We start from the raw sequence: 23,073 nt of genomic DNA on the forward strand, positions 1-23,073 counted from the left end.
CCGCTGTTCGCTTCTCCCAGTTCTTTCCCGGCTCCTGCCACACTCCAAGGCGTGCACGCGTCTTCACTTTTATTTTTCTCCCACCAGTCGTATCGCGCATTACTCCGCTGTTCGCTTCTCCCAGTTCTTTCCCTGCCGGTGACACACTCCGAGCCGTGCACGCGTCTTCACTTTTATGTTCCTCCCACCAGTCGTTTCTAATATTACTCCGCTGTTCGCATCTCCCAGTTCTTTCCCTGCCCGTGCCACATTCAAAACCGTGCAAGCGTCTTCACTTTTATTTTTCTTCCACCAGTCGTATCTCGAATTACTCCGCTGTTCGCTTCTCCCAGTTATTTCCCTGCCGGTGCCACACTCCAAGCCGTACACGCGTCTTCACTTTTATGTTCCTCCCACCAGTCGTTTCTAACATTACTCCGCTGTTCGCTTCTCCCAGTTCTTTCCCTGCCGGTGCCACACTCCAAGCCGTGCACGCGTCTTCACTTTTATTTTCCTCCCACCAGTCGTATCTCGCATTACTCCGCTGTTCGCTTCTCCCAGTTCTTTCCCTGCCCGTGCCACACTCCAAGGCGTGCACGCGTCTTCACTTTTATTTTCCTCCCACCAGTCGTATCTCGCATTACTCCGCTGTTCGCATCTCCCAGTTCTTTCCCTGCCCGTGCCACATTCAAAACCGTGCACGCGTCATCACTTTTATTTTCCTCCCACCAGTCGTATCGCATTACTCCGCTGTTCGCTTCTCCCAGTTCTTTCCCGGCTCCTGCCACACTCCAAGGCGTGCACGCGTCTTCACTTTTATTTTTCTCCCACCAGTCGTATCTCGCATTACTCCGCTGTTCGCTTCTCCCAGTTCTTTCCCCGCTCCTGCCACACTCCAAGCCGTGCACGCGTCTTCACTTTTATTTTCCTCTCACCAGTCGTATCTCGCATTACTCCGCTGTTCGCTTCTCCCAGTTCTTTCCCTGCCGGTGCCACACTCCAAGCCGTGCACGCGTCTTTACTTTTATTTTCCTCCCACCAGTCGTATCTCGCATGACTCAGCTGTTCGCTTCTCCCAGTTCTTTCCGTGCCCGTGCCACATTCCTAGCCGTGCACGCGTCTTTACCTTTATTTTACTCACACCAGTCGTATCTCGCATTACTCCGCTGTTCGCTTCTCCCAGTTCTTTCCGTGCCCGTGCCACATTCCAAGCCGTGCACGCGTCTTCACTTTTATTTTCCTCCCACCAGTCGTATCTCGCATTACTCCGCTGTTCGCTTCTCCCAGTTCTTTCCGCGCCCGTGCCACATTCCAAGCCGTGCACGCGTCTTCACTTTATTTTCCTCCCACCAGTCGTATCTCCCATTACTCCGCTGTTCGCTTCTCCCAGTTCTCTCCGCGCCCGTGCCACATTCCAAGCCGTGCACGCGTCTTCACTTTTATTTTCCTCCCACCAGTCGTATCTCGCATTACTCCGCTGTTCGCTTCTCCCAGTTCTTTCCCCGCTCCTGCCACACTCCAAGGCGTGCACGCGTCTTCACTTTTATTTTCCTCCCACCAGTCGTATCTCGCATTACTCCGCTGTTCGCTTCTCCCAGTTCTTTCCGCGCCCGTGCCACATTCCAAGCCGTGCACGCGTCTTCACTTTTATTTTCCTCCCACCAGTTGTATCTCGCATTACTCAGCTGTGCGCTCCTCTCAGTTCTTTCCGTGCCCGTGCCACATTCCAAGCCGTGCACGCGTCATCACTTTTATTTTCCTCCCACCAGTCGTATCTCCCATTACTCCGCTGTTCGCTTCTCCCAGTTCTTTCCCCGCTCCTGCCACACTCCAAGGCGTGCACGCGTCTTCACTTTTATTTTTCTCCCACCAGTCGTATCTCGCATTACTCCGCTGTTCGCTCCTCCCAGTTCTTTCCCTGCCGGTGCCACACTCCAAGCCGTGCACGCGTCTTCACTTTTATTTTCCTCCCACCAGTCGTATCTCGCATTACTCCGCTGTTCGCTCCTCCCAGTTCTTTCCGTGCCCGTGCCACATTCCAAGCCGTGCACGCGTCTTCACTTTTATTTTCCTCCCACCAGTCGTATCTCGCATTACTCCGCTGTTCGCTTCTCCCAGTTCTTTCCCCGCTCCTGCCACACTCCAAGGCGTGCACGTGTCTTCACTTTTATTTTCCTCCCACCAGTCGTATCTCGCATTACTCCGCTGTTCGCTCCTCCCAGTTCTTTCCCTGCCGGTGCCACACTCCAAGCCGTGCACGCGTCTTCACTTTTATTTTCCTCCCACCAGTCGTATCTCGCATTACTCCGCTGTTCGCTTCTCCCAGTTCTTTCCCCGCTCCTGCCACACTCCAAGGCGTGCACGCGTCTTCACTTTTATTTTCCTCCCACCAGTCGTATCTCGCATTACTCCGCTGTTCGCTCCTCCCAGTTCTTTCCCTGCCGGTGCCACACTCCAAGCCGTGCACGCGTCTTCACTTTTATTTTCCTCCCACCAGTCGTATCTCGCATTACTCCGCTGTTCGCTCCTCCCAGTTCTTTCCGTGCCCGTGCCACATTCCAAGCCGTGCACGCGTCATCACTTTTATTTTCCTCCCACCAGTCATATCTCGCATTACTCCGCTGTTCGCTTCTCCCAGTTCTTTCCCCGCTCCTGCCACACTCCAAGGCGTGCACGCGTCTTCACTTTTATTTTCCTCCCACCAGTCGTATCTCGCATTACTCCGCTGTTCGCTCCTCCCAGTTCTTTCCCTGCCGGTGCCACACTCCAAGCCGTGCACGCGTCTTCACTTTTATTTTCCTCCCACCAGTCGTATCTCGCATTACTCCGCTGTTCGCTTCTCCCAGTTCTTTCCGTGCCCGTGCCACACTCCAAGCCGTGCACGCGTCTTCACTTTTATTTTCCTCCCACCAGTCGTATCTCGCATTACTCCGCTGTTCGCTCCTCCCAGTTCTTTCCCTGCCGGTGCCACACTCCAAGCCGTGCACGCGTCTTCACTTTTATTTTCCTCCCACCAGTCGTATCTCGCATTACTCCGCTGTTCGCTCCTCCCAGTTCTTTCCGTGCCCGTGCCACACTCCAAGCCGTGCACGCGTCTTCACTTTTATTTTCCTCCCACCAGTCGTATCTCGCATTACTCCGCTGTTCGCTTCTCCCAGTTCTTTCCGTGCCCGTGCCACACTCCAAGCCGTGCACGCGTCTTCACTTTTATTTTCCTCCCACCAGTCGTATCTCGCATTACTCCGCTGTTCGCTCCTCCCAGTTCTTTCCCTGCCGGTGCCACACTCCAAGCCGTGCACGCGTCTTCACTTTTATTTTCCTCCCACCAGTCGTATCTCGCATTACTCCGCTGTTCGCTCCTCCCAGTTCTTTCCGTGCCCGTGCCACACTCCAAGCCGTGCACGCGTCTTCACTTTTATTTTCCTCCCACCAGTCGTATCTCGCATTACTCCGCTGTTCGCTCCTCCCAGTTCTTTCCGTGCCCGTGCCACACTCCAAGCCGTGCACGCGTCTTCACTTTTATTTTCCTCCCACCAGTCGTATCTCGCATTACTCCGCTGTTCGCTCCTCCCAGTTCTTTCCCTGCCGGTGCCACACTCCAAGCCGTGCACGCGTCTTCACTTTTATTTTCCTCCCACCAGTCGTATCTCGCATTACTCCGCTGTTCGCTCCTCCCAGTTCTTTCCGTGCCCGTTCCACACTCCAAGCCGTGCACGCGTCTTCACTTTTATTTTCCTCCCACCAGTCGTATCTCGCATTACTCCGCTGTTCGCTCCTCCCAGTTCTTTCCCTGCCGGTGCCACACTCCAAGCCGTGCACGCGTCTTCACTTTTATTTTCCTCCCACCAGTCGTATCTCGCATTACTCCGCTGTTCGCTCCTCCCAGTTCTTTCCTTGCCCGTGCCACACTCCAAGCCGTGCACGCGTCTTCACTTTTATTTTCCTCCCACCAGTCGTATCTCGCATTACTCCGCTGTTCGCTTCTCCCAGTTCTTTCCGTGCCCGTGCCACACTCCAAGCCGTGCACGCGTCTTCACTTTTATTTTCCTCCCACCAGTCGTATCTCGCATTACTCCGCTGTTCGCTCCTCCCAGTTCTTTCCCTGCCGGTGCCACACTCCAAGCCGTGCACGCGTCTTCACTTTTATTTTCCTCCCACCAGTCGTATCTCGCATTACTCCGCTGTTCGCTCCTCCCAGTTCTTTCCGTGCCCGTGCCACACTCCAAGCCGTGCACGCGTCTTCACTTTTATTTTCCTCCTACCAGTCGTATCTCGCATTACTCCGCTGTTCGCTTCTCCCAGTTCTTTCCGTGCCCGTGCCACACTCCAAGCCGTGCACGCGTCTTCACTTTTATTTTCCTCCCACCAGTCGTATCTCGCATTACTCCGCTGTTCGCTCCTCCCAGTTCTTTCCCTGCCGGTGCCACACTCCAAGCCGTGCACGCGTCTTCACTTTTATTTTCCTCCCACCAGTCGTATCTCGCATTACTCCGCTGTTCGCTCCTCCCAGTTCTTTCCGTGCCCGTGCCACACTCCAAGCCGTGCACGCGTCTTCACTTTTATTTTCCTCCCACCAGTCGTATCTCGCATTACTCCGCTGTTCGCTTCTCCCAGTTCTTTCCCCGCTCCTGCCACACTCCAAGCCGTGCACGCGTCATCACTTTTATTTTCCTCCCACCAGTCGTATCTCGCATTACTCCGCTGTTCGCTTCTCCCAGTTCTTTCCCCGCTCCTGCCACACTCCAAGGCGTGCACGCGTCTTCACTTTTATTTTCCTCCCACCAGTCGTATCTCGCATTACTCCGCTGTTCGCTCCTCCCAGTTCTTTCCCTGCCGGTGCCACACTCCAAGCCGTGCACGCGTCTTCACTTTTATTTTCCTCCCACCAGTCGTATCTCGCATTACTCCGCTGTCCGCTCCTCCCAGTTCTTTCCGTGCCCGTGCCACATTCCAAGCCGTGCACGCGTCTTCACTTTTATTTTCCTCCCACCAGTCGTATCTCGCATTACTCCGCTGTTCGCTTCTCCCAGTTCTTTCCCCGCTCCTGCCACACTCCAAGGCGTGCACGCGTCTTCACTTTTATTTTCCTCCCACCAGTCGTATCTCGCATTACTCCGCTGTTCGCTCCTCCCAGTTCTTTCCCTGCCGGTGCCACACTCCAAGCCGTGCACGCGTCTTCACTTTTATTTTCCTCCCACCAGTTGTATCTCGCATTACTCACCTGTGCGCTCCTCCCAGTTCTTTCCGTGCCCGTGCCACATTCCAAGCCGTGCACGCGTCATCACTTTTATTTTCCTCCCACCAGTCGTATCTCGCATTACTCCGCTGTTCGCTTCTCCCAGTTCTTTCCCCGCTCCTGCCACACTCCAAGCCGTGCACGCGTCATCACTTTTATTTTCCTCCCACCAGTCGTATCTCGCATTACTCCGCTGTTCGCTTCTCCCAGTTCTTTCCCCGCTCCTGCCACACTCCAAGGCGTGCACGCGTCTTCACTTTTATTTTCCTCCCACCAGTCGTATCTCGCATTACTCCGCTGTTCGCTCCTCCCAGTTCTTTCCCTGCCGGTGCCACACTCCAAGCCGTGCACGCGTCTTCACTTTTATTTTCCTCCCACCAGTCGTATCTCGCATTACTCCGCTGTCCGCTCCTCCCAGTTCTTTCCGTGCCCGTGCCACATTCCAAGCCGTGCACGCGTCTTCACTTTTATTTTCCTCCCACCAGTCGTATCTCGCATTACTCCGCTGTTCGCTTCTCCCAGTTCTTTCCCCGCTCCTGCCACACTCCAAGGCGTGCACGCGTCTTCACTTTTATTTTCCTCCCACCAGTCGTATCTCGCATTACTCCGCTGTTCGCTCCTCCCAGTTCTTTCCCTGCCGGTGCCACACTCCAAGCCGTGCACGCGTCTTCACTTTTATTTTCCTCCCACCAGTCGTATCTCGCATTACTCCGCTGTTCGCTTCTCCCAGTTCTTTCCCCGCTCCTGCCACACTCCAAGGCGTGCACGCGTCTTCACTTTTATTTTCCTCCCACCAGTCGTATCTCGCATTACTCCGCTGTTCGCTTCTCCCAGTTCTTTCCCTGCCGGTGCCACACTCCAAGGCGTGCACGCGTCTTCACTTTTATTTTCCTCCCACCAGTCGTATCTCGCATTACTCCGCTGTTCGCTTCTCCCAGTTCTTTCCCCGCTCCTGCCACACTCCAAGCCGTGCACGCGTCTTCACTTTTATTTTCCTCCCACCAGTCGTATCTCGCATTACTCCGCTGTTCGCTCCTCCCAGTTCTTTCCGTGCCCGTGCCACATTCCAAGCCGTGCACGCGTCTTCACTTTTATTTTCCTCCCACCAGTCGTATCTCGCATTACTCCGCTGTTCGCTCCTCCCAGTTCTTTCCGCGCCCGTGCCACATTCCAAGCCGTGCACGCGTCTTCACTTTTATTTTCCTCCCACCAGTTGTATCTCGCATTACTCAGCTGTGCGCTCCTCCCAGTTCTTTCCCTGCCGGTGCCACACTCCAAGCCGTGCACGCGTCTTCACTTTTATTTTCCTCCCACCAGTCGTATCTCGCATTACTCCGCTGTTCGCTTCTCCCAGTTCTTTCCCCGCTCCTGCCACACTCCAAGGCGTGCACGCGTCTTCACTTTTATTTTCCTCCCACCAGTCGTATCTCGCATTACTCCGCTGTTCGCTTCTCCCAGTTCTTTCCCTGCCGGTGCCACACTCCAAGGCGTGCACGCGTCTTCACTTTTATTTTCCTCCCACCAGTCGTATCTCGCATTACTCCGCTGTTCGCTTCTCCCAGTTCTTTCCCCGCTCCTGCCACACTCCAAGCCGTGCACGCGTCTTCACTTTTATTTTCCTCCCACCAGTCGTATCTCGCATTACTCCGCTGTTCGCTCCTCCCAGTTCTTTCCCTGCCGGTGCCACACTCCAAGCCGTGCACGCGTCTTCACTTTTATTTTCCTCCCACCAGTCGTATCTCGCATTACTCCGCTGTTCGCTTCTCCCAGTTCTTTCCCCGCTCCTGCCACACTCCAAGCCGTGCACGCGTCTTCACTTTTATTTTCCTCCCACCAGTCGTATCTCGCATTACTCCGCTGTTCGCTCCTCCCAGTCCTTTCCGTGCCCGTCCCACACTCCAAGCCGTGCACGCGTCTTCACTTTTATTTTCCTCCCACCAGTCGTATCTCGCATTACTCCGCTGTTCGCTTCTCCCAGTTCTTTCCGCGCCCGTGCCACATTCCAAGCCGTGCACGCGTCTTCACTTTTATTTTCCTCCCACCAGTCGTATCTCGCATTACTCCGCTGTTCGCTTCTCCCAGTTCTTTCCCCGCTCCTGCCACACTCCAAGGCGTGCACGCGTCTTCACTTTTATTTTCCTCCCACCAGTCGTATCTCGCATTACTCCGCTGTTCGCTCCTCCCAGTTCTTTCCCTGCCGGTGCCACACTCCAAGCCGTGCACGCGTCTTCACTTTTATTTTCCTCCCAAAAGTCGTATCTCGCATTACTCCGCTGTTCGCTTCTCCCAGTTCTTTCCCCGCTCCTGCCACACTCCAAGGCGTGCACGCGTCTTCACTTTTATTTTCCTCCCACCAGTCGTATCTCGCATTACTCCGCTGTTCGCTTCTCCCAGTTCTTTCCCTGCCGGTGCCACACTCCAAGGCGTGCACGCGTCTTCACTTTTATTTTCCTCCCACCAGTCGTATCTCGCATTACTCCGCTGTTCGCTTCTCCCAGTTCTTTCCCCGCTCCTGCCACACTCCAAGCCGTGCACGCGTCTTCACTTTTATTTTCCTCCCACCAGTCGTATCTCGCATTACTCCGCTGTTCGCTCCTCCCAGTTCTTTCCCTGCCGGTGCCACACTCCAAGCCGTGCACGCGTCTTCACTTTTATTTTCCTCCCACCAGTCGTATCTCGCATTACTCCGCTGTTCGCTTCTCCCAGTTCTTTCCCCGCTCCTGCCACACTCCAAGCCGTGCACGCGTCTTCACTTTTATTTTCCTCCCACCAGTCGTATCTCGCATTACTCCGCTGTTCGCTCCTCCCAGTTCTTTCCGTGCCCGTCCCACACTCCAAGCCGTGCACGCGTCTTCACTTTTATTTTCCTCCCACCAGTCGTATCTCGCATTACTCCGCTGTTCGCTTCTCCCAGTTCTTTCCGCGCCCGTGCCACATTCCAAGCCGTGCACGCGTCTTCACTTTTATTTTCCTCCCACCAGTTGTATCTCGCATTACTCAGCTGTGCGCTCCTCCCAGTTCTTTCCCTGCCGGTGCCACACTCCAAGCCGTGCACGCGTCTTCACTTTTATTTTCCTCCCACCAGTCGTATCTCGCATTACTCCGCTGTTCGCTTCTCCCAGTTCTTTCCCCGCTCCTGCCACACTCCAAGGCGTGCACGCGTCTTCACTTTTATTTTCCTCCCACCAGTCGTATCTCGCATTACTCCGCTGTTCGCTTCTCCCAGTTCTTTCCCTGCCGGTGCCACACTCCAAGGCGTGCACGCGTCTTCACTTTTATTTTCCTCCCACCAGTCGTATCTCGCATTACTGCGCTGTTCGCTTCTCCCAGTTCTTTCCCCGCTCCTGCCACACTCCAAGCCGTGCACGCGTCTTCACTTTTATTTCCTCCCACCAGTCGTATCTCGCATTACTCCGCTGTTCGCTTCTCCCAGTTCTTTCCCTGCCGGTGCCACACTCCAAGGCGTGCACGCGTCTTCACTTTTATTTTCCTCCCACCAGTCGTATCTCGCATGACTCCGCTGTTCGCCTCTCCCAGTTCTTTCCGTGCCCGTGCCACATTCCAAGCCGTGCACGTGTCTTCACTTTTATTTTCCTCCCACCAGTTGTATCTCGCATTACTCAGCTGTGCGCTCCTCCCAGTTCTTTCCCTGCCCGTGTCACACTCCAAGGCGTGCACGCGTCTTCACTTTTATTTTCCTCCCACCAGTCGTATCTCGCATTACTCCGCTGTTCGCTTCTCCCAGTTCTTTCCCTGCCGGTGCCACACTCCAAGGCGTGCACGCGTCTTCACTTTTATTTTCCTCCCACCAGTCGTATCTCGCATTACTCCGCTGTTCGCTTCTCCCAGTTCTTTCCGTGCCCGTGCCACATTCCAAGCCGTGCACGCGTCTTCACTTTTATTTTCCTCCCACCAGTCGTATCTCGCATTACTCCGCTGTTCGCTCCTCACAGTTCTTTCCGCGCCCATGCCACATTCCAAGCCGTGCACGCGTCTTCACTTTTATTTTCCTCCCACCAGTTGTATCTCGCATTACTCAGCTGTGCGCTCCTCCCAGTTCTTTCCCTGCCGGTGCCACACTCCAAGCCGTGCACGCGTCTTCACTTTTATTTTCCTCCCACCAGTCGTATCTCGCATTACTCCGCTGTTCGCTTCTCCCAGTTCTTTCCCCGCTCCTGCCACACTCCAAGGCGTGCACGCGTCTTCACTTTTATTTTCCTCCCACCAGTCGTATCTCGCATTACTCCGCTGTTCGCTTCTCCCAGTTCTTTCCCTGCCGGTGCCACACTCCAAGGCGTGCACGCGTCTTCACTTCTATTTTCCTCCCACCAGTCGTATCTCGCATTACTCCGCTGTTCGCTTCTCCCAGTTCTTTCCCCGCTCCTGCCACACTCCAAGCCGTGCACGCGTCTTCACTTTTATTTTCCTCCCACCAGTCGTATCTCGCATTACTCCGCTGTTCGCTCCTCCACGTTCTTTCCCTGCCGGTGCCACACTCCAAGCCGTGCACGCGTCTTCACTTTTATTTTCCTCCCACCAGTCGTATCTCGCATTACTCCGCTGTTCGCTTCTCCCAGTTCTTTCCCCGCTCCTGCCACACTCCAAGCCGTGCACGCGTCTTCACTTTTATTTTCCTCCCACCAGTCGTATCTCGCATTACTCCGCTGTTCGCTTCTCCCAGTTCTTTCCCCGCTCCTGCCACACTCCAAGCCGTGCACGCGTCTTCACTTTTATTTTCCTCCCACCAGTCGTATCTCGCATTACTCCGCTGTTCGCTTCTCCCAGTTCTTTCCCTGCCGGTGCCACACTCCAAGGCGTGCACGCGTCTTCACTTTTATTTTCCTCCCACCAGTCGTATCTCGCATTACTCCGCTGTTCGCTTCTCCCAGTTCTTTCCCCGCTCCTGCCACACTCCAAGCCGTGCACGCGTCTTCACTTTTATTTTCCTCCCACCAGTCGTATCTCGCATTACTCCGCTGTTCGCTCCTCCCAGTTCTTTCCCTGCCGGTGCCACACTCCAAGCCGTGCACGCGTCTTCACTTTTATTTTCCTCCCACCAGTCGTATCTCGCATTACTCCGCTGTTCGCTTCTCCCAGTTCTTTCCCCGCTCCTGCCACACTCCAAGCCGTGCACGCGTCTTCACTTTTATTTTCCTCCCACCAGTCGTATCTCGCATTACTCCGCTGTTCGCTCCTCCCAGTTCTTTCCGTGCCCGTCCCACACTCCAAGCCGTGCACGCGTCTTCACTTTTATTTTCCTCCCACCAGTCGTATCTCGCATTACTCCGCTGTTCGCTTCTCCCAGTTCTTTCCGCGCCCGTGCCACATTCCAAGCCGTGCACGCGTCTTCACTTTTATTTTCCTCCCACCAGTTGTATCTCGCATTACTCAGCTGTGCGCTCCTCCCAGTTCTTTCCCTGCCGGTGCCACACTCCAAGCCGTGCACGCGTCTTCACTTTTATTTTCCTCCCACCAGTCGTATCTCGCATTACTCCGCTGTTCGCTTCTCCCAGTTCTTTCCCCGCTCCTGCCACACTCCAAGGCGTGCACGCGTCTTCACTTTTATTTTCCTCCCACCAGTCGTATCTCGCATTACTCCGCTGTTCGCTTCTCCCAGTTCTTTCCCTGCCGGTGCCACACTCCAAGGCGTGCACGCGTCTTCACTTTTATTTTCCTCCCACCAGTCGTATCTCGCATTACTGCGCTGTTCGCTTCTCCCAGTTCTTTCCCCGCTCCTGCCACACTCCAAGCCGTGCACGCGTCTTCACTTTTATTTTCCTCCCACCAGTCGTATCTCGCATTACTCCGCTGTTCGCTCCTCCCAGTTCTTTCCCTGCCGGTGCCACACTCCAAGCCGTGCACGCGTCTTCACTTTTATTTTCCTCCCACCAGTCGTATCTCGCATTACTCCGCTGTTCGCCTCTCCCAGTTCTTTCCCTGCCGGTGCCACACTCCAAGGCGTGCACGCGTCTTCACTTTTATTTTCATTCCACCAGTCGTATCTCGCATTACTCCGCTGTTCGCTTCTCCCAGTTCTTTCCCCGCTCCTGCCACACTCCAAGCCGTGCACGCGTCTTCACTTTTATTTTCCTCCCACCAGTCGTATCTCGCATTACTCCGCTGTTCGCTTCTCCCATTTCTTTCCCTGCCGGTGCCACACTCCAAGGCGTGCACGCGTCTTCACTTTTATTTTCCTCCCACCAGTCGTATCTCGCATTACTCCGCTGTTCGCTTCTCCCAGTTCTTTCCCTGCCGGTGCCACACTCCAAGGCGTGCACGCGTCTTCACTTTTATTTTCCTCCCACCAGTCGTATCTCGCATTACTCCGCTGTTCGCTTCTCCCAGTTCTTTCCCTGCAGGTGCCACACTCCAAGCCGTGCACGCGTCTTTACTTTTATTTTCCTCCCACCAGTCGTATCTCGCATGACTCCGCTGTTCGCCTCTCCCAGTTCTTTCCGTGCCCGTGCCACATTCCAAGCCGTGCACGTGTCTTCACTTTTATTTTCCTCCCACCAGTTGTATCTCGCATTACTCAGCTGTGCGCTACTCCCAGTTCTTTCCCTGCCCGTGTCACACTCCAAGGCGTGCACGCGTCTTCACTTTTATTTTCCTCCCACCAGTCGTATCTCGCATTACTCCGCTGTTCGCTTCTCCCAGTTCTTTCCCTGCCGGTGCCACACTCCAAGCCGTGCACGCATCTTCACTTCTATTTTCCTCCCCACCAGTCGTATCTCGCATTACTCCGCTGTTCGCTTGTCCCAGCTCTTTCCCTGCCCGTGCCACACTCCAAGGCGTGCACGCGTCTTCACTTTTATTTTCCTCCGACCAGTCGTATCTCGCATTACTCCGCTGTTCGCTTGTCCCAGCTCTTTCCCTGCCCGTGCCACACTCCAAGGCGTGCACGCGTCTTCACTTTTATTTTCCTCCCACCAGTCGTATCTCGCATTACTCCGCTGTTCGCTTCTCCCAGTTCTTTCCGTGCCCGTGCCACATTCCAAGCCGTGCACGCGTCTTCACTTTTATGTTCCTCCCACCAGTCGTATCTCGCATTACTCGGCTGTTCGCTTCTCCCAGCTTTTTCCCTGCCCGTGCCACACTCCAAGGCGTGCACGCGTCTTCACTTTTATTTTCCTCCCACCAGTCGTATCTCGCATTACTCCGCTGTTCGATTCTCCCAGTTCTTTCCGTGCCCGTGCCACATTCCAAGCCGTGCACGCGTCTTCACATTTATTTTCCTCCCCACCAGTCGTATCTCGCATTACTCCGCTGTTGGCTTGTCCCAGCTCTTTCCCTGCCCGTGCCACACTCCAAGGCGTGCACGCGTCTTCACTTTTATTTTCCTCCCACCAATCGTATCTCGCATGACTCAGCTGTTCGCTTCTCCCAGTTCTTTCCGTGCCCGTGCCACATTCCAAGCCGTGCACGCGTCTTCACTTTTATGTTCCTCCCACCAGTCGTATCTCGCATTACTCGGCTGTTCGCTTCTCCCAGTTCTTTCCCTGCCCGTGCCACACTCCAAGGCGTGCACGCGTCTTCACTTTTATTTTCCTCCCACCAGTCGTATCTCGCATTACTCCGCTGTTCGCTTCTCCCAGTTCTTTCCCTGCCGGTGACACACTCCGAGCCGTGCACGCGTCTTCACTTTTATGTTCCTCCCACCAGTCGTTTCTAATATTACTCCGCTGTTCGCATCTCCCAGTTCTTTCCCTGCCCGTGTCACATTCAAAACCGTGCAAGCGTCTTCACTTTTATTTTTCTTCCACCAGTCGTATCTCGAATTACTCCGCTGTTCGCTTCTCCCAGTTATTTCCCTGCCGGTGCCACACTCCAAGCCGTACACGCGTCTTCACTTTTGTGTTCCTCCCACCAGTCGTTTCTAACATTACTCCGCTGTTCGCATCTCCCAGTTCTTTCCCTGCCCGTGCCACATTCAAAACCGTGCACGCGTCCTCACTTTTATTTTCCTACCACCAGTCGTATCTCGAATTACTCAGCTGTTCGCTTCTCCCAGTTATTTCCCTGCCGGTGCCACACTCCAAGCCGTGCACGCGTCTTCACTTTTATGTTCCTCCCACCAGTCGTTTCTGACATTACTCCGCTGTTCGCATCTCCCAGTTCTTTCCCTGCCCGTGCCACATTCAAAACCGTGCACGCGTCATCACTTTTATTTTCCTCCCACCAGTCGTATCTCCCATTAGTCCGCTGTTCGCTTCTCTCATTTTTTTCCCTGCCCGTGCCACACTCCAAGCCGTGCGCGTCTTTACTTTTAGTTTGCTCCTCCTTGTCTAGTCTCCCGTTCCACCGCTCTTCGGTCCTCGCTCTGTTTTTTTGAATGCCGACTCACCAAACCCATCGCGCGCCACCTATAATTATTTTCCTTACACCTGTCCAAACTCGTATTGCTCCTTTCGTCGATTCTTTTTCCTTCCCTGCCCGAGGCACATTCCCATCCGGGCGCACATCTTCACTATTATTTCCTTCCCACCAGTCGTATCTCCCATTGCTCCGCTGTTCGCTCCTCCCAGTTCTTTCCCTGCCCGTGCCACACTCCAAGGCGTGCACGCGTCTTCACTTTTATTTTCCTCCCACCAGTCGTATCTCGCATTACTCCGATGTTCGCTTCTCCCAGTTCTTTCCCTGCCGGTGCCACACTCCAAGGCGTGCACGCGTCTTTACCTTTATTTTACTCCCACCAGTCGTATCTCGCATTACTCGGCTGTTCGCTTCTCCCAGTTCTTTCCGTGCCCGTGCCACATTCCAAGCCGTGCACGCGTCTTCACTTTTATGTTCCTCCCACCAGTCGTATCTCGCATTACTCCGCTGTTCGCTTCTCCCAGTTCTTTCCCTGCCGGTGCCACACTCCAAGCCGTGCACGCGTCTTTACCTTTATTTTACTCACACCAGTCGTATCTCGCATTACTCCGCTGTTCGCTTCTCCCAGTTCTTTCCGTGCCCGTGCCACATTCCAAGCCGTGCACGCGTCTTCACTTTTATTTTCCTCCCACCAGTCGTATCTCGCATTACTCCGCTGTTCGCTTCTCCCAGTTCTTTCGTTGCCGGTGACACACTCCGAGCCGTGCACGCGTCTTCACTTTTATTTTCCTCCCACCAGTCGTATCTCGCATTACTCCGCTGTTCGCTTCTCCCAGTTCTTTCCCTGCCGGTGCCACACTCCAAGCCGTGCACGCGTCTTTACCTTTATTTTACTCACACCAGTCGTATCTCGCATTACTCCGCTGTTCGCTTCTCCCAGTTCTTTCCGTGCCCGTGCCACATTCCAAGCCGTGCACGCGTCTTCACTTTTATGTTCCTCCCACCAGTCGTATCTCGCATTACTCCGCTGTTCGCTCCTCCCAGTTCTTTCCCTGCCAGTGCCACACTCCAAGGCGTGCACGCGTCTTTACCTTTATTTTACTCACACCAGTCGTATCTCGCATTACTCCGCTGTTCGCTTCTCCCAGGTCTTTCCGTGCCCGTGCCACATTCCAAGCCGTGCACGCGTCTTCACTTTTATGTTCCTCCCACCAGTCGTATCTCGCATTACTCCGCTGTTCGCTTCTCCCAGTTCTTTCCCTGCCGGTGCCACATTCCAAGCCGTGCACGCTTCTTCACTTTTATGTTCCTCCCACCAGTCGTATCTCGCATTACTCCGCTGTTCGCTCCTCCCAGTTCTTTCCCTGCCAGTGCCACACTCCAAGGCGTGCACGCGTCTTTACCTTTATTTTACTCACACCAGTCGTATCTCGCATTACTCCGCTGTTCGCTTCTCCCAGTTCTTTCCGTGCCCGTGCCACATTCCAAGCCGTGCACGCGTCTTCACTTTTATTTTCCTCCCACCAGTCGTATCTCGCATTACTCCGCTGTTCGCTTCTCCCAGTTCTTTCGTTGCCGGTGACACACTCCGAGCCGTGCACGCGTCTTTACCTTTATTTTACTCACACCAGTCGTATCTCGCATTACTCCGCTGTTCGCTTCTCCCAGTTCTTTCCGTGCCCGTGCCACATTCCAAGCCGTGCACGCGTCTTCACTTTTATTTTCCTCCCACCAGTCGTATCTCGCATTACTCCGCTGTTCGCTTCTCCCAGTTCTTTCGTTGCCGGTGACACACTCCGAGCCGTGCACGCGTCTTTACCTTTATTTTACTCACACCAGTCGTATCTCGCATTACTCCGCTGTTCGCTTCTCCCAGTTCTTTCCGTGCCCGTGCCACATTCCAAGCCGTGCACGCGTCTTCACTTTTATTTTCCTCCCACCAGTCGTATCTCGCATTACTCCGCTGTTCGCTTCTCCCAGTTCTTTCGTTGCCGGTGACACACTCCGAGCCGTGCACGCGTCTTTACCTTTATTTTACTCACACCAGTCGTATCTCGCATTACTCCGCTGTTCGCTTCTCCCAGTTCTTTCCGTGCCCGTGCCACATTCCAAGCCGTGCACGCGTCTTCACTTTTATGTTCCTCCCACCAGTCGTATCTCGCATTACTCCGCTGTTCGCTTCTCCCAGTTCTTTCGTTGCCGGTGACACACTCCGAGCCGTGCACGCGTCTTTACCTTTATTTTACTCACACCAGTCGTATCTCGCATTACTCCGCTGTTCGCTTCTCCCAGTTCTTTCCGTGCCCGTGCCACATTCCAAGCCGTGCACGCGTCTTCACTTTTATGTTCCTCCCACCAGTCGTATCTCGCATTACTCCGCTGTTCGCTCCTCCCAGTTCTTTCCCTGCCAGTGCCACACTCCAAGGCGTGCACGCGTCTTTACCTTTATTTTACTCACACCAGTCGTATCTCGCATTACTCCGCTGTTCGCTTCTCCCAGGGTCTTTCCGTGCCCGTGCCACATTCCAAGCCGTGCACGCGTCTTCACTTTTATGTTCCTCCCACCAGTCGTATCTCGCATTACTCCGCTGTTCGCTTCTCCCAGTTCTTTCCCTGCCGGTGCCACATTCCAAGCCGTGCACGCGTCTTCACTTTTATGTTCCTCCCACCAGTCGTATCTCGCATTACTCCGCTGTTCGCTTCTCCCAGTTCTTTCGTTGCCGGTGACACACTCCGAGCCGTGCACGCGTCTTTACCTTTATTTTACTCACACCAGTCGTATCTCGCATTACTCCGCTGTTCGCTTCTCCCAGTTCTTTCCGTGCCCGTGCCACATTCCAAGCCGTGCACGCGTCTTCACTTTTATGTTCCTCCCACCAGTCGTATCTCGCATTACTCCGCTGTTCGCTCCTCCCAGTTCTTTCCCTGCCAGTGCCACACTCCAAGGCGTGCACGCGTCTTTATCTTTATTTTACTCACACCAGTCGTATCTCGCATTACTCCGCTGTTCGCTTCTCCCAGGTCTTTCCGTGCCCGTGCCACATTCCAAGCCGTGCACGCGTCTTCACTTTTATGTTCCTCCCACCAGTCGTATCTCGCATTACTCCGCTGTTCGCTTCTCCCAGTTCTTTCCCTGCCGGTGCCACATTCCAAGCCGTGCACGCGTCTTCACTTTTATGTTCCTCCCACCAGTCGTATCTCGCATTACTCCGCTGTTCGCTTCTCCCAGTTCTTTCGTTGCCGGTGACACACTCCGAGCCGTGCACGCGTCTTTACCTTTATTTTACTCACACCAGTCGTATCTCGCATTACTCCGCTGTTCGCTTCTCCCAGTTCTTTCCGTGCCCGTGCCACATTCCAAGCCGTGCACGCGTCTTCACTTTTATGTTCCTCCCACCAGTCGTATCTCGCATTATTCCGCTGTTCGCTCCTCCCAGTTCTTTCCCTGCCAGTGCCACACTCCAAGGCGTGCACGCGTCTTTACCTTTATTTTACTCACACCAGTCGTATCTCGCATTACTCCGCTGTTCGCTTCTCCCAGGTCTTTCCGTGCCCGTGCCACATTCCAAGCCGTGCACGCGTCTTCACTTTTATGTTCCTCCCACCAGTCGTATCTCGCATTACTCCGCTGTTCGCTTCTCCCAGTTCTTTCCCTGCCGGTGCCACATTCCAAGCCGTGCACGCGTCTTCACTTTTATGTTCCTCCCACCAGTCGTATCTCGCATTACTCCGCTGTTCGCTCCTCCCAGTTCTTTCCCTGCCAGTGCCACACTCCAAGGCGTGCACGCGTCTTTACCTTTATTTTACTCACACCAGTCGTATCTCGCATTACTCCGTTGTTCGCTTCTCCCAGTTCTTTCCGTGCCCGTGCCACATTCCAAGCCGTGCACGCGTCTTCACTTTTATTTTCCTCCCACCAGTCGTATCTCGCATTACTCCGCTGTTCGCTTCTCCCAGTTCTTTCGTTGCCGGTGACACACTCCGAGCCGTGCACGCGTCTTTACCTTTATTTTACTCACACCAGTCGTATCTCGCAATACTCCGCTGTTCGCTTCTCCCAGTTCTTTCCGTGCCCGTGCCACATTCCAAGCCGTGCACGCCTCTTAACTTTTATTTTCCTCCCACCAGTCGTATCTCGCATTACTCCGCTGTTCGCTTCTCCCAGTTCTTTCGTTGCCGGTGACACACTCCGAGCCGTGCACGCCTCTTTACCTTTATTTTCCTCCCACCAGTCGTATCTCGCATTACTCCGCTGTTCGCTTCTCCCAGTTCTTTCCGTGCCCGTGCCACATTCCAAGCCGTGCACGCGTCTTCACTTTTATGTTCCTCCCACCAGTCGTATCTCGCATTACTCCGCTGTTCGCTTCTCCCAGTTCTTTCGTTGCCGGTGACACACTCCGAGCCGTGCACGCCTCTTTACCTTTATTTTCCTCCCACCAGTCGTATCTCGCATTACTCCGCTGTTCGCTTCTCCCAGTTCTTTCCGTGCCCGTGCCACATTCCAAGCCGTGCACGCGTCTTCACTTTTATGTTCCTCCCACCAGTCGTATCTCGCATTACTCCGCTGTTCGCTTCTCCCAGTTCTTTCGTTGCCGGTGACACACTCCGAGCCGTGCACGCCTCTTTACCTTTATTTTCCTCCCACCAGTCGTATCTCGCATTACTCCGCTGTTCGCTTCTCCCAGTTCTTTCCGTGCCCGTGCCACATTCCAAGCCGTGCACGCGTCTTCACTTTTATGTTCCTCCCACCAGTCGTATCTCGCATTACTCCGCTGTTCGCTTCTCCCAGTTCTTTCCCTGCCGGTGCCACACTCCAAGCCGTGCACGCGTCTTTACCTTTATTTTACTCACACCAGTCGTATCTCGCATTACTCCGCTGTTCGCTTCTCCCAGTTCTTTCCGTGCCCGTGCCACATTCCAAGCCGTGCACGCGTCTTCACTTTTATGTTCCTCCCACCTGTCGTATCTCGCATTACTCCGCTGTTCGCTCCTCCCAGTTCTTTCCCTGCCAGTGCCACACTCCAAGGCGTGCACGCGTCTTTACCTTTATTTTACTCACACCAGTCGTATCTCGCAATACTCCGCTGTTCGCTTCTCCCAGTTCTTTCCGTGCCCGTGCCACATTCGAAGCCGTGCACGCGTCTTCACTTTTATTTTCCTCCCACCAGTCGTATCTCGCATTACTCCGCTGTTCGCTTCTCCCAGTTCTTTCGTTGCCGGTGACACACTCCGAGCCGTGCACGCGTCTTCACTTTTATTTTCCTCCCACCAGTCGTATCTCGCATTACTCCGCTGTTCGCTTCTCCCAGTTCTTTCCCTGCCGGTGCCACACTCCAAGCCGTGCACGCGTCTTTACCTTTATTTTACTCACACCAGTCGTATCTCGCATTACTCCGCTGTTCGCTTCTCCCAGTTCTTTCCGTGCCCGTGCCACATTCCAAGCCGTGCACGCGTCTTCACTTTTATGTTCCTCCCACCTGTCGTATCTCGCATTACTCCGCTGTTCGCTCCTCCCAGTTCTTTCCCTGCCAGTGCCACACTCCAAGGCGTGCACGCGTCTTTACCTTTATTTTACTCACACCAGTCGTATCTCGCATTAATCCGCTGTTCGCTTCTCCCAGTTCTTTCCGTGCCCGTGCCACATTCCAAGCCGTGCACGCGTCTTCACTTTTATGTTCCTCCCACCAGTCGTATCTCGCATTACTCCGCTGTTCGCTTCTCCCAGTTCTTTCCCTGCCGGTGCCACATTCCAAGCCGTGCACGCGTCTTCACTTTTATGTTCCTCCCACCAGTCGTATCTCGCATTACTCCGCTGTTCGCTCCTCCCAGTTCTTTCCCTGCCAGTGCCACACTCCAAGGCGTGCACGCGTCTTTACCTTTATTTTACTCACACCAGTCGTATCTCGCATTACTCCGCTGTTCGCTTCTCCCAGGTCTTTCCGTGCCTGTGCCACATTCCAAGCCGTGCACGCGTCTTCACTTTTATTTTCCTCCCACCAGTCGTATCTCGCATTACTCCGCTGTTCGCTTCTCCCAGTTCTTTCGTTGCCGGTGACACACTCCGAGCCGTGCACGCGTCTTTACCTTTATTTTACTCACACCAGTCGTATCTCGCAATACTCCGCTGTTCGCTTCTCCCAGTTCTTTCCGTGCCCGTGCCACATTCCAAGCCGTGCACGCGTCTTCACTTTTATGTTCCTCCCACCAGTCGTATCTCGCATTACTCCGCTGTTCGCTTCTCCCAGTTCTTTCGTTGCCGGTGACACACTCCGAGCCGTGCACGCGTCTTTACCTTTATTTTACTCACACCAGTCGTATCTCGCAATACTCCGCTGTTCGCTTCTCCCAGTTCTTTCCGTGCCCGTGCCACATTCCAAACCGTGCACGCGTCTTCACTTTTATTTTCCTCCCACCAGTCGTTTCTCGCATTACTCCGCTGTTCGCTTCTCCCAGTTCTTTCGTTGCCGATGACACACTCCGAGCCGTGCACGCGTCTTTACCTTTATTTTACTCACACCAGTCGTATCTCGCATTACTCCGCTGTTCGCTTCTCCCAGTTCTTTCCGTGCCCGTGCCACATTCCAAGCCGTGCACGCGTCTTCACTTTTATGTTCCTCCCACCAGTCGTATCTCGCATTACTCCGCTGTTCGCTTCTCCCAGTTCTTTCGTTGCCGGTGACACACTCCGAGCCGTGCACGCGTCTTTACCTTTATTTTACTCACACCAGTCGTATCTGGCAATACTCCGCTGTTCGCTTCTCCCAGTTCTTTCCGTGCCCGTGCCACATTCCAAGCCGTGCACGCGTCTTCACTTTTATTTTCCTCCCACCAGTCGTATCTCGCATTACTCCGCTGTTCGCTTCTCCCAGTTCTTTCGTTGCCGGTGACACACTCCGAGCCGTGCACGCGTCTTTACCTTTATTTTACTCACACCAGTCGTATCTCGCATTACTCCGGTGTTCGCTTCTCCCAGTTCTTTCCGTGCCCGTGCCACATTCCAAGCCGTGCACGCGTCTTCACTTTTATTTTCCTCCCACCAGTCGTATCTCGCATTACTCCGCTGTTCGCTTCTCCCAGTTCTTTCCGTGCCCGTGCCACATTCCAAGCCGTGCACGCGTCTTCACTTTTATTTTCCTCCCACCAGTCGTATCTCGCATTACTCCGCTGTTCGCTTCTCCCAGTTCTTTCGTTGCCGGTGACACACTCCGAGCCGTGCACGCGTCTTTACCTTTATTTTACTCACACCAGTCGTATCTCGCATTACTCCGCTGTTCGCTTCTCCCAGTCTTTCCGTGCCCGTGCCACATTCCAAGCCGTGCACGCGTCTTCACTTTTATGTTCCTCCCACCAGTCGTATCTCGCATTACTCCGCTGTTCGCTTCTCCCAGTTCATTCCCTGCCGGTGCCACATTCCAAGCCGTGCACGCGTCTTCACTTTTATTTTCCTCCCACCAGTCGTATCTCGCATTACTCCGCTGTTCGCTTCTCCCAGTTCTTTCGTTGCCGGTGACACACTCCGAGCCGTGCACGCGTCTTTACCTTTATTTTACTCACACCAGTCGTATCTCGCATTACTCCGCTGTTCGCTTCTCCCAGTTCTTTCCGTGCCCGTGCCACATTCCAAGCCGTGCACGCGTCTTCACTTTTATGTTCCTCCCACCAGTCGTATCTCGCATTACTCCGCTGTTCGCTTCTCCCAGTTCTTTCCGTGCCCGTGCCACATTCCAAGCCGTGCACGCGTCTTCACTTTTATTTTCCTCCCACCAGTCGTATCTCGCATTACTCCGCTGTTCGCTTCTCCCAGTTCTTTCGTTGCCGGTGACACACTCCGAGCCGTGCACGCGTCTTTACCTTTATTTTACTCACACCAGTCGTATCTGGCAATACTCCGCTGTTCGCTTCTCCCAGTTCTTTCCGTGCCCGTGCCACATTCCAAGCCGTGCACGCGTCTTCACTTTTATTTTCCTCCCACCAGTCGTATCTCGCATTACTCCGCTGTTCGCTTCTCCCAGTTCTTTCGTTGCCGGTGACACACTCCGAGCCGTGCACGCGTCTTTACCTTTATTTTACTCACACCAGTCGTATCTCGCATTACTCCGCTGTTCGCTTCTCCCAGTTCTTTCCGTGCCCGTGCCACACTCCAAGGCGTGCACGCGTCTTTACCTTTATTTTACTCACACCAGTCGTATCTCGCATTACCCCGCTGTTCGCTTCTCCCAGTTCTTTCCGTGCCCGTGCCACATTCCAAGCCGTGCACGCGTCTTCACTTTTATTTTCCTCCCACCAGTCGTATCTCGCATTACTCCGCTGTTCGCTTCTCCCAGTTCTTTCGTTGCCGGTGACACACTCCGAGCCGTGCACGCGTCTTTACCTTTATTTTACTCACACCAGTCGTATCTCGCATTACTCCGCTGTTCGCTTCTCCCAGTTCTTTCCGTGCCCGTGCCACATTCCAAGCCGTGCACGCGTCTTCACTTTTATTTTCCTCCCACCAGTCGTATCTCGCATTACTCCGCTGTTCGCTTCTCCCAGTTCTTTCCGTGCCCGTGCCACATTCCAAGCCGTGCACGCGTCTTCACTTTTATTTTCCTCCCACCAGTCGTATCTCGCATTACTCCGCTGTTCGCTTCTCCCAGTTCTTTCCCTGCCGGTGCCACATTCCAAGCCGTGCACGCGTCTTCACTTTTATTTTCCTCCCACCAGTCGTATCTCGCATTACTCCGCTGTTCGCTTCTCCCAGTTCTTTCGTTGCCGGTGACACACTCCGAGCCGTGCACGCGTCTTTACCTTTATTTTACTCACACCAGTCGTATCTCGCATTACTCCGCTGTTCGCTCCTCCCAGTTCTTTCCCTGCCAGTGCCACACTCCAAGGCGTGCACGCGTCTTTACCTTTATTTTACTCACACCAGTCGTATCTCGCATTACCCCGCTGTTCGCTTCTCCCAGTTCTTTCCGTGCCCGTGCCTCATTCCAAGCCGTGCACGCGTCTTCACTTTTATGTTCCTCCCACCAGTCGTATCTCGCATTACTCCGCTGTTCGCTTCTCCCAGTTCTTTCGTTGCCGGTGACACACTCCGAGCCGTGCACGCGTCTTTACCTTTATTTTACTCACACCAGTCGTATCTCGCAATACTCCGCTGTTCGCTTCTCCCAGTTCTTTCGTTGCCGGTGCCACATTCCAAGCCGTGCACGCGTCTTCACTTTTATTTTCCTCCCACCAGTCGTATCTCGCATTACTCCGCTGTTCGCTTCTCCCAGTTCTTTCGTTGCCGGTGCCACATTCCAAGCCGTGCACGCGTCTTCACTTTTATTTTCCTCCCACCAGTCGTATCTCGCATTACTCCGCTGTTCGCTCCTCCCAGTTCTTTCCCTGCCGGTGCCACATTCCAAGCCGTGCACGCGTCTTCACTTTTATTTTCCTCCCACCAGTCGTATCTCGCATTACTCCGCTGTTCGCTCCTCCCAGTTCTTTCCCTGCCGGTGCCACATTCCAAGCCGTGCACGCGTCTTTACTTTTATTTTCCTCCCACCAGTCGTATCTCG

The sequence above is a fragment of the Amblyomma americanum genome, chromosome 1, assembly GCF_052857255.1.
Source record: "Amblyomma americanum isolate KBUSLIRL-KWMA chromosome 1, ASM5285725v1, whole genome shotgun sequence".
Taxonomy (NCBI): domain Eukaryota; kingdom Metazoa; phylum Arthropoda; class Arachnida; order Ixodida; family Ixodidae; genus Amblyomma; species Amblyomma americanum.